Raw genomic sequence first — 15643 nt, 5'->3', positions numbered from 1 at the left:
TGCTACGACGAAAAATCTTCTACTCTACAAAATTGATAGTAACACAGTCTTTATCTTTAATAGTCTTCTTTCCAGTAACAACCAAGTGTAATTTTTCATTTTTGTTTAATTATTTAATCTTTTTCTCATCCAAAACAGTCAAAAATCTGTTCGGCAAGTGTACTTTACAATCTTCCAACTCGGCAATTATTGTAAACCCAAATTTATCTTTCATTTTCTCCAAATTCAAGATTCTATATCTCTTTTTTTCTTCCAATTCCACTAATTTCTTATATTCTTTGAATCTTAGTTCACCAACCTTATTCAACTCTTGTAACAGCGCCGCCATTTATTATAGAAAAATATCTTTTAACTAAATTTAGTTAAAAGATTTTTCTATAATAAATAGAACAATCTGAAAACATTTGACCAGAAATTGTGCTGATTTGTGTCAAAAATCACTACTTCTCAAAATTTAATTTTACAAATTTTTGCTCTTTAAATAGAACAATCTGAAAACATTTGACCAGAAATTGTGCTGATTTGTGTCAAGTTGTCACAAAAAATCACCACTTCTCAAAATTTTAGTTTACAAATTTTTGCTCTTTAAATATGGAGCGGAAAAAGATAGAGTGTCCATACTGCAAAAAAGACATTTTTGAACATCATTACACCAGGCATTATAATTCAAAGAATCATCTGAAAAATAAAGATATTTATGAAAAAGAATTAAATTATTTGAGGAATTGGGCTAAAGAGAATCAAATCGATGGTCACGAAAAGATGTACAATATAGAAAAATTGCGTGAATTAAAGAAAAACTTTAAGGAAGATAAAAAAGATCTCAATCTATTTAATGATGAAAAATTCAATCAATCGCTGAAAAATTGTCCATAGAAACAAACGATAAAACTAAGTCTGAAATGATCGAAGAAATTGACAAAACTCTTAACGAAAAACCTAAAAATATCATTGATGTAGAAGTTTTATCCTCAATACACGGTCTTTTCAAGCAATACATTTTAACGAATTTAAAACGATAAGTTCATGTCAATTTACAAATATCTATCAATTATGAGGCCAGAGATTAAAAGTTTAATCGAAAAATTTCAAGAAACCGTTAAAAAATATGAAGGGCTATCTCTCTTTAGAATGCGAATACGAACGAACTTTAGTGAATGGTGAACCGCAAACTTGTCCTATGTATTTTACTATAAAAGCGGATGAAATCTTCGATGTGAACGACTTTATTACTAAGCAATTTAATAAATTAACACATCGAGAACAGACAAATCATCCAAATAAGGGTTCTGGATGGACATTTAAAAGCTGCAAACAACTAGTTTTGAGCCTTAACAAACACGAAATGATGAACGCAGGATCATATATCGATTTGCCAAAGAAAATCAAAGATAAAAAAGCTTGTATAAATATCAAAAATAAAGATGATTATTGCTTTATTTATTCTATCCGATGTGCTATTGAAAAACCCGAAAGAGACTGCGAAAGATCGAAACAATATGAAAAATTTGTAAATGACGAGATATTTTCAGGTTTCGAGTATCCAATGTCCTTAAAAGACATACAATTATTTGAGAAACGAAGTTACAATTCCAAGTACAAATATCCAAAAATGTCTATCAATGTCTACAGTTTTGATGAAAGTATTAAGGTTGTTCCGTTACAAATTTCTGAAAAATATGATGCAGAATTAAATATTGATCTACTGTATGTAAAACAAGAAGACAAATCTCATTTTGTTTTGATAACTGATTTAAATAGATTAGTTTAGTTCTCAGCTATCTAAACATGAACAAAGGAAATTTCTATGTAGGAGATGTTTAAGCCATTTCTACAAATCTGGAGATTTAACAGATCATTTAGAAATTTGCAAGCAACATGAAGTATGCAAACCTATTATGCCATTTCCAGGTCAAACAACTAAATTTACCAATTACCAAAAGAAATTTAGCCATCCGTACGTTATTTATATGGATTTTGAAAGCATATTAGAGAAGATTCCCACATGCAAAAACAATCCGCAAAAATCGACTACAACCAAGATTCAGAAGCATATTCCTTATGGTTTTACTCTATATTTAGTGTCTAATGTGACCAATCGTATGTACAAGCCGATATGTTATCGAGCAAAAAATGAAGAAGAGTTGCCGAACGTTCCTGCAAAATTGTTTGAAGAACTCAATAAATTATCGAAATACATAGCGAAAAAATATAATTCTAAGAACATGAAACCTATGAAATTGACAGAAGAAGAAGAAATTTCGTATCAAAATTCAAATCTTTGCCACATTTGTGAAGAAATATCGTATCAAGACACTGAAAAAACTTTAGGGTTTTTACCAGATAATTGGAGTTCTGCTTATGATGCATTCAAAAAATGCAGAGATCACTGTCATTTGACTGGAAAAATTTCGAGGTGCAGCTCATAGAATTTGTAATCTGAATTTGAAATTTCCTCAGAATATTCCCGTTTTCTGTCACAATATGTCTAATTACGATACGCATTTGTACATAAAAGAATTGGCAAAACAATACGGTAATGTTGATTTGATTGCAAACACACCGATGAACGATATATAAATTACTCTGTAAATTCTGGATACGGGTATGAATTTGATGGTGACAAACCTAGAAAGTTCATAAAATTCTCTTTCGTAGACACGTTTAGATTCATGGCGTCATCTATCGAAAAATTAGCGAAAAATTTAAAGAAAGAAGACTTCAAACATACAAATCATTTTATACAGGATGGACTGAATGAAATTATAGAAAGACAGCCAAATGACAAAGAAGAGATTTTTAAAATATTGTCAGGAAAAGGAATATTTCCCTATGAATTTATCGATAGTATTGAAAAACTTGATTACAAAGAAGAGCTGAAAATTCAAGATTTCTATTCACTCTTGACAGATGAGAGCATATCTGAGAAAGATTATCAACACTACTTAAATGTTTGAAACAAATTAAAAGAGAAAAATCTGGGAAATTATTCTGATTTGTACAACATTCAAGATGTTTTATTGCTCGCTGATATCTTTGAAAATTTTAGGAATATTTGTTTGAATTGCTATAAGCTTGATCCAGCACACTATCTGACTGCTCCTAGTCTTGCTTGGGATGCTATGTTAAAATTAACGAAAATTGAGCTTCAGCTAATTAACGATTATAACATGTATTTAATGATTGAAAAAGGTATTCGCGGAGGCATTTCTCAATGTATTAAACGATATGTTAAAGCAAATAACAAATATTTGAAAGATTTCGATAAGACAAAACCAGAAAGCTATCTGTTGTACGTCGATGCAAACAACCTTTATGGGTATGGGCTTATGCAAAATTTACCATATAACGATATCAAGTGGATGGATCCTAAAACGTATACAACAGCAGAATGGAAAGAAACAATTTTGGAACTCACTGGCGACGAAGATTATGGCTATATTCTTGAAGTCGATCTAGAATATCCAACAAATTTACACGAACATCACAAGGATTTACCTCTTGCTCCAGAACATTTTAAAAACAAACTTTGCACAACTCTACTGGATAAAACTGAATACGTTGTTCATTCGAGAAATTTGAAATTCTATCTGGAACAAGGTATGATTTTGAAACATGTGAATAGAGTTATTGCATTCGATCAGAAGCCTTTTATGAAAGATTACATTGATTTTAACACAAACATGAGAACCAAAGCTACAAGTGACTTTGAGAAGGACTTTTACAAGTTAATGAACAACTCAGTTTTTGGAAAATCTATGGAAAATGTGAGAAACAGATGTGATATTAGACTAGGAAATGAAGAATTTTCAATGAAACAGGCCAAGAAAACGAACTTCAAATGCTTTAAACATCTTTGACGACAACTGTATAGCGAGTCACATGTACAAACAAAAGGTTAAATTTAACAAACCGATTTACATAGGATTTTCAGTTCTCGACCTCTCAAAATTGCTAATGTACGAGTTTTATTACAACAAATTAAAGAAGTTTGATCCAGATTTGAATCTGTGTTACATGGATACAGACAGTTATTTCCTAGAATTGAAACGAGATCCTTTTAAAATTATTAAAGAAAATATAGATGACTTTGATACAAGTGATTATCCAAAAGATCACGAATGTTTCACTACTAAAAATAAGAAGGTAATAGGGAAATTCAAAGATGAGTTAAATAGCGAAGTTTTAGAAGAATTTTGTGGTTTAAGGTCTAAGATGTACTCATACAAATATCTAGATAAAAACCCAGTTAGGTGTAAAGGAATTAAGAGAAGCGTTGTAAATAAAACAATAAATATCGAAAACTTGAAGAGATGTTTGTTCGAAGATAAAGAAGAATTTAGGGAGATGACTGTAATAAAAAGCTATAAACATGAATTGTACACAGTTACCATAAACAAGCTGGCACTGAACGCTAAAGATGATAAGAGAATCGTTCTAGAAAATAAGATCGATACAGTACCGTATGGCTATGAAGCAAAATCTGATATATTAGACGAATTAAATAAACTTGGAAACTTTGATATGTAAATGGAAGATGATTTAATTCACTGTCACAAGTGTAAAAAGAAAACGAAAAATATAGATTCAAAAAATCGTTCAAACTCAAAATGGATTGTATAGAATTGCTGCAAAATGTTCAAAATGTAAGACAAACAAGAGTAAGTTTATAAAGAATCCAAATCCAAAACCTGTTAAGCAAGAATTGAAGACTAAAGATGAGATAGAGATTGAAGCTCGAGAAATTCATGCACCAGTACGAAAAAAGTTTAAAAAGAGAAAAATTATAACATTAGGAATTGACGATTTATGGGCAGCAGATTTAGTTATAATGTCTAACTATTCAGATCAAAATGATGGATTTAAGTATATGTTAAATGTTATTGATACTTTCTCAAAATATGCTTGGTCAAGAGCTATCAAAAGAAAAAACGGCAAGGATATTTCAAAAGCTTTCGAAGATATAGTAAAAGATGCCATAAGGATCAATCACAAACCTCCAAACCTACTTCATACAGATAAGGGTTTAGAGTTTAAAAATAAAGAATTTAACGATGTTTTGAGAAAATACAACATTAAGATTTATCATACTGAAAACGAAGAGAAATCAAGTATTGTAGAGAGATATAACAGAACTCAAAATGAGAGAATGAAAGTAATTTTTGAGATTAATAAAAACTTTAAATGGATCGATATTCTTCAAAAAATCGTAAACAATTATAACGATACAGTTCACAGCACAATCAAAATGAAACCGAAAGACGTAGATAAGGATGCAGAAAAGGAGTTATTAGAGACCGTTTTCAAGTATGTTCCACCTGAAATTCACACGAAAACTAAATTTAAAGTCAATGATCATGTAAGAATTGTTAGTAAAAAACAAACATTTTCGAACAAATATAAGAACAATTGGTCAAGAGAAATCTTTGTGATTTATCAAATTAATAACACAGATCCTGTAACTTATAGTATAAAAGATTTAAATAATGAAGAAATAACCGGAAAGTTTTATGAATATGAATTGAGAAAGTCAAAGATTTTTTTCTATATAAATGGAGGCCCAAAAGAAATGTTCAATGTGCAAAAAAATTAAAAGGTTTTGAAGAATTTTATAAAGATAAGAGTACAAAAGATGGAATTATTTATAATTGTAAAGATTGTTATAGGAAGTATCATAAAGAGCTGTATGATAAAATAGAAAAATTAACTTTGGAAGAGAAAGAATGTCTTAAATGTAAAGAAACTAAAAAAATTTCAGAGTTTAATAGTGACCACTATAGTAGAGATAAGAAAGACTCATATTGTAAAGATTGTGTAAAGAAGAATCACCATAGATTATATTATGAAGATACTCAATGTGAATGTGGAAGAACTATAAAATGGTTAAATAATTATCAAAAACATTTACAAACAAAATATCATAATTCAAGAGTTTAACATTTTCATCGTGTAATAATTTGTTCTATATAAATGGAGTCTCAAAAGAAATGTACAAAGTGTCAAGAAGAGAATAGAAAAGACTGTTATTGTAAGGAATTATATGATAAAATGAACAAATTAACTTTAGAAGAGAAAAAGTGTTACTTTTGTAAAGAAATTAAAAATATTTCTGAATTTAATAACTGGCAGTATAGTAAAGATAGAAAAGATGCTTTTTGCAAAGATTGTGCTAAAATAATTTTCAGCGAAAGTTATAAAAACGAAATGCCTTGTGAATATGAAAAAAGAATTCTACAATGGTTACCTAGTTATGCTAAACATTTACAAACAAAATATAATAAATCGAGAGTTTTTAGTAAAATTTAGAAACATTTTCATCGTGTAATTTAGATATTCTATAAATCAGTCGAGATTCTGCCATATTTGTAGTAAAATGATTTCCGTTGTATAAAATATTCAAAGATTCTTTCATTTGGTTGTAGAGATTTATACTATTTGGATCTCCATGTCTTAATAAAATTTCCATTTCTGGGTAATCAATTTCAAGTTCTTTCAATCTTTTCGGTATTTCTCTCTTTTGAGCTCTGATAACGTAATAAGGCCATTCCCACATGTGATTCTTCTTAATTAACACAAAAACATGGTGTTTTTTCTTATCAAAATCTTTACAAACAAGATCTGGTTTCATTAAGTCAATTTTTACACTTTGTTTTGCAATTATTTCCGTTTTGATTTCATCTTTAATTTGCAAGTGCTTAACTTTGTCCTCTAAATATTTAATCTTGTTTTCAAGTTTGTACACACCAAATTTACGAATGCTTGGTAAAACATCTCTCGTAACCCATTGTTGAAAGCTTTTTGCTTCTATTTTATGAGATCTTAAAATTAACGAATAAAGTCCTGATTCATTAATGAAAATAGTATCTTTGTGAATATTTGCGAGGTGGCCCTCGAGGGCTACCTTATCTTTTAGATAAAAGTATTGAGATTTGTCACCTTCATCGACATTATTTCTAATCGCTTTTTCTGTATTGTTATATTCCAATATTTCTGCAACATCTTTAGCCTTAAACCAAAATTCATTATTTTCGTCAACAATTGTTAAAATTTCTTTATTATTGAATTTTAGTTGATTATTTCTTAGATCTATGACTGACTCCATTTAGATAGAAAAAAAATTTAACAAGCAATTATTATTTTGAGTTTAAAGGTCGAAAATAGTGTCTGGATGTAATTTTTGTAAGAGTCGCGATTCGATACCCTTGAAAGTTTAAAGGTAGTCTATTCAATAGACCCCCTTGATTCATGTCCGTTGCTTCGACAATCTTAAATAAATTGTTGTTTTACTCTCATTATTTAATAAATTTCCCTCAGAGTCTTGAATAGTCAGAACGATTTTTTGAATTCTTTTAATATTTTTTCTAATTGGAATATAATCGATTTCATTCGGTTTTTTTTCACTGATTTTTGATCCATAAGCAACATTTGGGAAAAAAGTGTACAAAATTTCAGATTCTTTGTGTAAATGTTCGGTATGATTTTCAAAACTAGGTTCAACGAGATTGCAGTGCACTTCAATTACATCGAACGGTCTAAATTTTGGCGTTTTATTTCCTAAATATACCTGATTTGGCTCAATAGTTTCTTGAACAAACCCTAATAAATCTACAATAATTGCTGAAAACATTATTCTTACTGGTGATTTTATTTGAATTTTATTAGAGAGATAATTTTTTTGCATTTCAAACTTGTTTTCGTCAAAGTTTAAAGATTTATCTGATTGTTTGAATGTTTTCAGATAATTTTTAAGGGAATTTTTTATTTGATCGAAAGTATAATATCCTTTGTTTAAACCATAGTATTTTGTTATGTTCTTCTCACTAAATCCTATGCAATAAGGAGAACTTTCACTAATATTTATTACAAAATTGTCAGAATAAAAACCGCTTAAACCGATAAAATAATTTGATTCTTCCTCTAAGTGTATAGGATGTTCCAAGTTTAAAACTAATTTAGAGCTTTCTGAAGTCAACTTGAACAGCTTCATTTTCGCAAGCGTTGCTTCAAGATGAAAATCTTCTATTTAAATGGAGAAATTTTTAAAGCAAAAAGATCAGATAAAACTTCAAACGTTTGAAGAAAATAAGAAAGATCAACCAATCAGATTGTTAATTGTTGGTTCAAGTGGATGTGGAAAAAACAACTTTACTATTGAATTTTATCTACAATAGGTTGATTCCTTATTCCAATTTGTATGTTTTTAGTAAATCTTTAGAACAAGACGCCTATAAAAAATTACAAGAAAGATTTGAAAATATTGAGAAGAACTTAAGTAAGAAAATATCATATTTTTATAATGCTTCTGAGGACATAGTTCCGTTAAGCGAATGTAAACCCAATTCGTTAATCGTTTTTGATGATTGTATTTTGGAAAATCAGGACGTTATTAAGGAATATTTCGTAATGTCTCGTCACAAAAACATATCTTGTATCTATCTTTCTCAATGCTTTTCAAAGGTTGATAAACAAGTTATTAGAAATAATTTGAATATGTTGTGTGTTTTTAAGCAAGACGATCACTATTCGAGAAAGATTTACAACAATTATGTGGGATCTGATATGAGTTTTAACCACTTTAATGAATTGTGTGATAAAATTTGGAAAGAAGACTACGGATTTTTAACTATTAATCTAACTTTGAATCCTAAAAATGGCAAATATTTGAATAAATTTTCCAATATAAACGTGTGATAATCTAGTTGTTTTCATGATTTTACGTTCACGTTCCACGTTCACGTTCATGTTCCACGTTCACGTTCCACGTTCACGTTCATGTTTCACGTTCATGTTTCACGTTCATGTTTCACGGTTTTACGTTCACGTTCACGTTCCACGTTCACGTTCATGTTTCACGTTCATGTTTCACGTTTTTACGTTCCACGTTCACGTTCATGTTTCACGTTCATGTTTCACGTTCATGTTTCACGTTCGTGTTTACGTTTCACGTTCATGTTTCACGTTCGTGTTTCACGTTCCACGTTCCACGTTTACGTTTCAAAATTTTCCTAAATAAATGGCGAACGTAACTTCAGAAGAAGCAAAAAAACTTGATCAAATAGAAAAGAAATTAATCAAAGAATTTAAAGAACAGATTCGAATTGATGAAAAAGAACAAGAATTTATTCAAAAAATTAATCAACCTGTAACATCTGCAATAAAAAATGTTGAGGGCAAAATTGAAAATGTTTTAAGCGATAATCAAAATTTGATGAATTTGGTTCCAGTTGTACGACAATTTGCTGATATTTCGATACCAGAATCTGAGTTTGAATTGCCAAAATTACCATCTTCAACACCATTTAGACCTCGAATCATTGAAGACTCTACCATAGTTGAACCAATAAGTCCTGGAACAACGGATATAATAATTGGTGAAATTGGTAAAAAATTTCTTCCTAGAGCAAAGGATGATAAATTTGGTTTGTATTGGGACAGAAAAAAGAAAAGTTTTATGATTGGAAATTTGCCCGTGAATTTTGAGCATAATGATATCATTATTAATGAAAAAACATATGAAGGAACTCAAGGTTTATGGAGATTATTAACAGGCACTGATGTTCCAAAAGACGGTTTATATTCTGAAGAAGACTTGAAAAAGTATACTGAAATTTTATGGAAATCTGATTCAATTTACAAAAATAATGATCCATTTACTAAGAAACCAAAGTCAAGTAAAGGTAAAAAATATCTCAATTTGATTAAACCAATTTGGGAAAAAAAGAATCGAAGGATCAGGTGTGAGAAAATACAGTGATAATAAGATTGAATACAGATATATCGACGATTTGACAAAACTCGATGGAATTATAAATTATATTTATGCTCAAGAAAAGGCTGGAAACAACAATTTTTTTGAACGAAAAGAAAGCGATTAAAGATTTTATTTCGAACAAACTTGATGAAATGATTGAAAAACCTGATGGAATTAAATATTTAAAACGAGTTTTGCCGGCAATAAGTTCATCTATGATTGAGGGTAGTGGACTTTTGAATGATTTTATCAGCAATTTACCTTTTGAATTACACGTACCAACTTATCAGTATCTGGGGCCTGGCACAAAACTCGAAAAAAGACTAAAAAGAGGAGATCCTGGTATAAATAAATTAGATCAAGCTGCTATGGAACACGATATTTTTTATGCAAAACATAGAGACACAAATTCCAGACATATCGCAGATAAAGTTTTTGCAAGATAAGGCAATGGATAGATTTTTATCAAAAGATGCTAGTTTAGGTGAAAGATTTGTTGCGCTTCCAACAGCTGGAGCAATGTTTTTGAAGAGAAAACTAGGAATGGGAATCGAAGAGAACTTGAAATTTTAACTATATAAATGGAGGTGAATGTAAATTTCAGCAAAAATCAGAAAGAAAAAATAAAATCCGCTTTTAAGAAGAAAATACCCGTTATTATTCAATTTAAAATAGATCAACTAAAAAATGGCGAAGATAAGATATTTTTAACAAATAGACAATACAATAAACTCGAAAAACATAAGAAAAACAATAAAGGAACCAGAATAGAATTTTCTTATAATCAGTTGAAAGAACTTAAAAATGGTGGACTTTTGAAAGATTTATTAGATTTTGGAGAAAATATTCCAGTTGTTAAAAATGTTGTTCCTTATGTTCTTAAAGCTGCTCCAATCGTTAAAAAAGATGTGATTCCTATTGTTCGAAACATTTTAAATTGGTTAGATAAAGAGTTGGAAGATGTTACAGGATCTGGATTAGATGAAAAAACTTTGAATTACGTGAAATCAAACATCGGAAAAAAAATTTGAACCCTTAACATTCGGAGAATTGGAAGAAATCTGCAAAAACATTAAACATTTTAGAGGAATTTTTATGCGCGATACATTACCTGAAAAAGTTAAGAAATTTGAATGTGGAATTGTGAATTTAGACTCGATTATGGGAAGTGGAACGCATTGGGTTTGTTATTATAAGAATGATAAGAATGCCTGTTATTTTGATTCGTATGGAAGAATTGAGGACAAACCACCTATAGAATTGATTAAATATTTGAAAAAATCAAGCGTCTACTACAATGATTCTCAGATTCAAGACTATAAAGATCCCCCAATTTGTGGTCATTTATGTGTTTTTGTTTTGAATGAACTGAGTACTGGTAAAGATTTTAAAGAAGTTGTTAACAAATTATTGCTTAATAAATATGGATTCACAAAATATTTTTGACGTATTTGGAACACAAATTATTCAAAATGTAGATAATAGTTTTGAATTTTGATAGTTTGAGAAATGAGTTTGATAACAAGTTAGAAAATGTATTACAAAACCTTCCAGATTCAGATATGTTTGCTGTCGAGATTGAAGATTTTAAAGCAGAATATGATAACAAACTTGCAAATTTCATGAGTTCAAATGAAGTTGCTGATAAAATAAAAACATTGGAAAAAGAAGTTGATGATGGTGTAAAAAAATTATTTACCAATTTAATGTCTCACATCGAAAAAGCTGATGAAATTACTGAAGCGATCAAAGTTGAAAAGAATTAAAAGAATTATGTTAGTTTGGCTAATAAAAAAAGAATTGTCGGTGTTCGACCTGGTATTGACAAACATGATGTTGTTGTTAAAGAACAAATTTTAAAACCTCTAAAATTATCAGAAAACATCGATATTGTTGATTTACATGATCCGAATGTTAAAAATGCCTTAGATTTTAAAGGAAAAAGAATTAGCGGTGTTAGTAAAGGAATTAATCCATTTGATGTTGTTGTAATGATTCAATTAGAAGATCCTATTAAAATGTTTAATGAACTAAAACAAAATTACGAGAATCATAAACAGCATGTTAAAGATTTTACAACAGAAGTCTATGACAAGTTAGAAGCCAGAAATAGAAGATCAGTAGACGATGTTGGTGAAATTAATGAAAAAACTTACTAATTTTAAAGAGTCTTTTGATAAGTTTAGTTTAGATGCTACGAAAACTTTTGAGAATATTGGTCATAAATTTGTTGAATACAATGATTCTTATGCTGTCAAATTTCAAAAATTAGAAAAAAAACTTAATAATATGGAGGAAGATCTTACTGAAATAGGTATTCGCGTAGGGTTTTATGCACGATAAATTTTCCCTAAATAAATGGCGCTCATATATTGTGTGAGGTGTAAGGCAAAAACTGAAACAAATGATATAAAATACTATGCAAATATCAATGGAGTTAAAAGAATTTCGGGAAAATGTGCTGAATGTAACTCAAAAAAGAGTCAATTTATAAAAACTTGATTTTGAAATTTTTTCCTAATAAATAGAGATGGCGGGACATTACAGTGCTTTCGATCTTTTTATCATGCAACACGAAAGAGATTTGAAAAAAGAACATTGGGATGACATTTCTCAAAAATATGAATTATCCGAAGATATGATGAGATTATACGTAAACAAATTGAATTGGTATAACATTGCTAAATATCAAACTTTATCATCAGAGTTCATTCAAGAAAATATACATTATCAATTAAAAGATCATATGTCTGTTCTTTGTCTCTATCAACACTTGAGTATAAAGTTTTTGGATGAAAATAAAGATACAGTTGATTGGAACAATATTATAGATAGCGGTTACTATCCTGTGCAAATTTTATTGAAATATGTGACCGAGATCGCAAAATTTAAGGAAGAGAATCCTGAATATGACGAAGTAGATCATTAAAAATGACTCTAATCTTTTTAACTATTTTACTAAAATTTATATCTTTTCTTATAAAAACGTACATTAGATCGATGAAAAAATGATACATGATGTTTAAAATTTCTAAATTTTCTCTTATTAAATGGCGGACTACAGAAAATATGCTAGTGATATTGAAAGGGCGGAGTTTAAAAATTTCTATCCAATTAGTAAACAACATTTGAATGAACCGAATAAAAGAACTGAGTTTAATATTGATTTTGGAGATAACTTTTGCTCGTCTAACTTCCAGTTTTATATTTCTGGAACTTTAACAAAACAAGATGGTCAAGCATATCTTGGAACTGATAATGTTAGATTAATCGATAATTTTATACCGTTTTTATTTTCTAAGATTGAAGTAAGAAAACACAATAAATTGATAGAAGAAGTCGAAAACTGTGGCCAATTAAGCACAATTAAAGGAACTATTTCGTATTCAAAAAGTGATGTTATTTCTCAAACTTCTAATGGCTTTGAATCAGATTTTAAATTTGGTGTTTTTTGAAGCAGCTGGAAATTTATCTCATTTTGGATTAGGATTTTTTGAAAATGTTACTATTCCGATCTATAAAGGAGGATTTTATCTAAGTTTTATAAGAGCAGAAGACGATGATGTGATTCTGAAGACTGCAACTGGAAATGTTATGCCTGTTGATGGAAAAATAACAATTACAGATTTTTTTATTAGAGTTCCAATGATTGATTATAAAATCACGAGTAAAATAAGGTTGATTGATGAAATTACAAAAAGTCAAAACATTATGTTTAATTTTCTAGATTGGCAATGTATTGAACAAAAAGGTATTTCCGGAACAACTTATTCGTTCGATATCACAAATATTTATAGAAATATCTTCAATCCCAAGTTCGTTATCATAGGTTTTCAAACAGATAGACAGAATAATCAAGAAAAAAATCCTTCAAAGTTTGATAGTTTGGATGTAAAAAATATCAGAGTAAAATTGAACGGTTCTTATTATCCAGATGAATTACAAAATTTAAACATTTCCGGAGGTCTTTTCAGAATCATGTATCAGATGTATCAAGATTTTAAGAAAGTTTACTGTAATAATAAGGAAATGTATTACAATCCTAAAGAATTTTTAGCGAATAGACCTATTTATGTCATTGATACAACAAAGAGTTTGACAAATATTTCTGGTTCAAAGAACGATATAATTATCAATATGGATTTTCAAAAAGCTGTTACAAACGCGATTTGTTATGTTGTTGTTGTCTCTGAGAAATTTTTAGCCTATGATGTGATTAAGAACGATATTAGAGAAATTCAGTAAAAATCGCGTTATTCGTCGGATAGTTTTAAAACTTTACAGAATTGTTAAAGACATTGATAAAAGTATACATTTTAAATTGCATTAAAAAATTTTGAAAAATAGGGATGATATTAGGAAAAAAACTATTTCAAGGTCATGGACCGGAAGTTATGATTTTAAAAAAATACTTTAATATTTACTGATCCTATATACCAAATTTCAGCAAAAAAGCTCCAATAGTTCTCGAGATATAAGAGTTTTAAGATAAGGGATGATTGGGGTAGTTTTTGAAAATTTTGTTATTTTCATGAAATTTTAAGTTGAACTCGCTTGTTTTTGAAGTTTCAGATTTTTCTGATAATTTTTTTTATTTTTTTATGAATATTAAGAAATAGGGGATGATTTCACCCTTATGGATAAGTTAAGTCGAAAGAGTTAAGTATTTACTATATGTGTACCAAATTTCATTAAAATCGGTTTGAGTGGTTTTTGAACAACAAGGTTTGAAAAAATATTGATATATACTTATTTAATATACATTGGAAACTATAACAGTTCTAGGGAATTGAGACATTTCATTTTAACATGTTGGTAACACTACATCTCGTCTTCATCTCTTGCTGGGTGTTGGCCACGTATAGCTAGCCATGTGTGATCCTCCTCTATTTTAACGAAATTTAACAAGATATATCATTATTTAGAAGATTCTAATGCATTTGCAAGTTGAAGAAAGAAGATATGGACTTTATATGAAGTAAGAAGATTGTGTGATGTTCTGTGTTTCTTGTTAAAAGTGAAGTGAAGTGTTCCACTGGGCGTTGCCATTCATAGTGTTATTATATTTTATAAGTTACTTTTATATTTGGGACTCGAAGAAAGACATTACAAGAAGATTGTGAATTTGTGTAGACATTCTAAACTGTGATAAAACATTGTGTGAAAATAGTGATGTAAAGTGATGAATTGTACGACGAAAAGTATCAAGGTCACCGCGTTCCTAGTGGTAACGCCTACGTCATAGTTAGTGACACAAACGCCTCTCACATGTTTAAATAAAATGAGATTCGAGGTCACCGCGTTCCTAGTGGTAACGCCTACGTCATAGTTAGTGAAACAAACAGTCGAGGTCACCGCGTTCCTAGTGGTAACGCCTACGTCATAGTTAGTGACACAAACGCCTCTCACATGTTTCAATAAAATGAGATTCGAGGTCAAGCGTTAGTGGTACAAACGCTCACAGCAGACGTCACAAATCTACAGTTGATTGAAATAAAATATATGATACCTTTCTTCTTCTCCCATTCCCAATTTCTTAGAAGTTAAGTAGATATCGCAAAAACACGCACACTAACAACACTCATTTTGTATGTCTTTCATTATATCGTATTGAATTGCTGAATGACAAACGTTTCTCTTTTCTTCGTCAGAATCACACACACACAATATATCTGTTTCGTAAATGTTTTTTCCATACAATTTATCCCAATCTACAACAAAAGCGTGATCTCTTATAAATTCCTTTGATAAATCTTGTTGTTTACAAAGACTTGTTAAAAAACTGGCTGTGTAGATATTCCTTTGACTTCTTAATATTCCAACAAATAAACAATGAAATTTAGCATAAAAGCGATGAAAAATGTCAGATTGTTGGTGTTTTAGTTTATTTTG

The sequence above is a fragment of the Homalodisca vitripennis genome, chromosome 1 (assembly GCF_021130785.1).
Source record: "Homalodisca vitripennis isolate AUS2020 chromosome 1, UT_GWSS_2.1, whole genome shotgun sequence".
Taxonomy (NCBI): Eukaryota; Metazoa; Arthropoda; class Insecta; order Hemiptera; family Cicadellidae; genus Homalodisca; species Homalodisca vitripennis.
Note: the sequence above shows the minus strand (reverse complement) of the source record.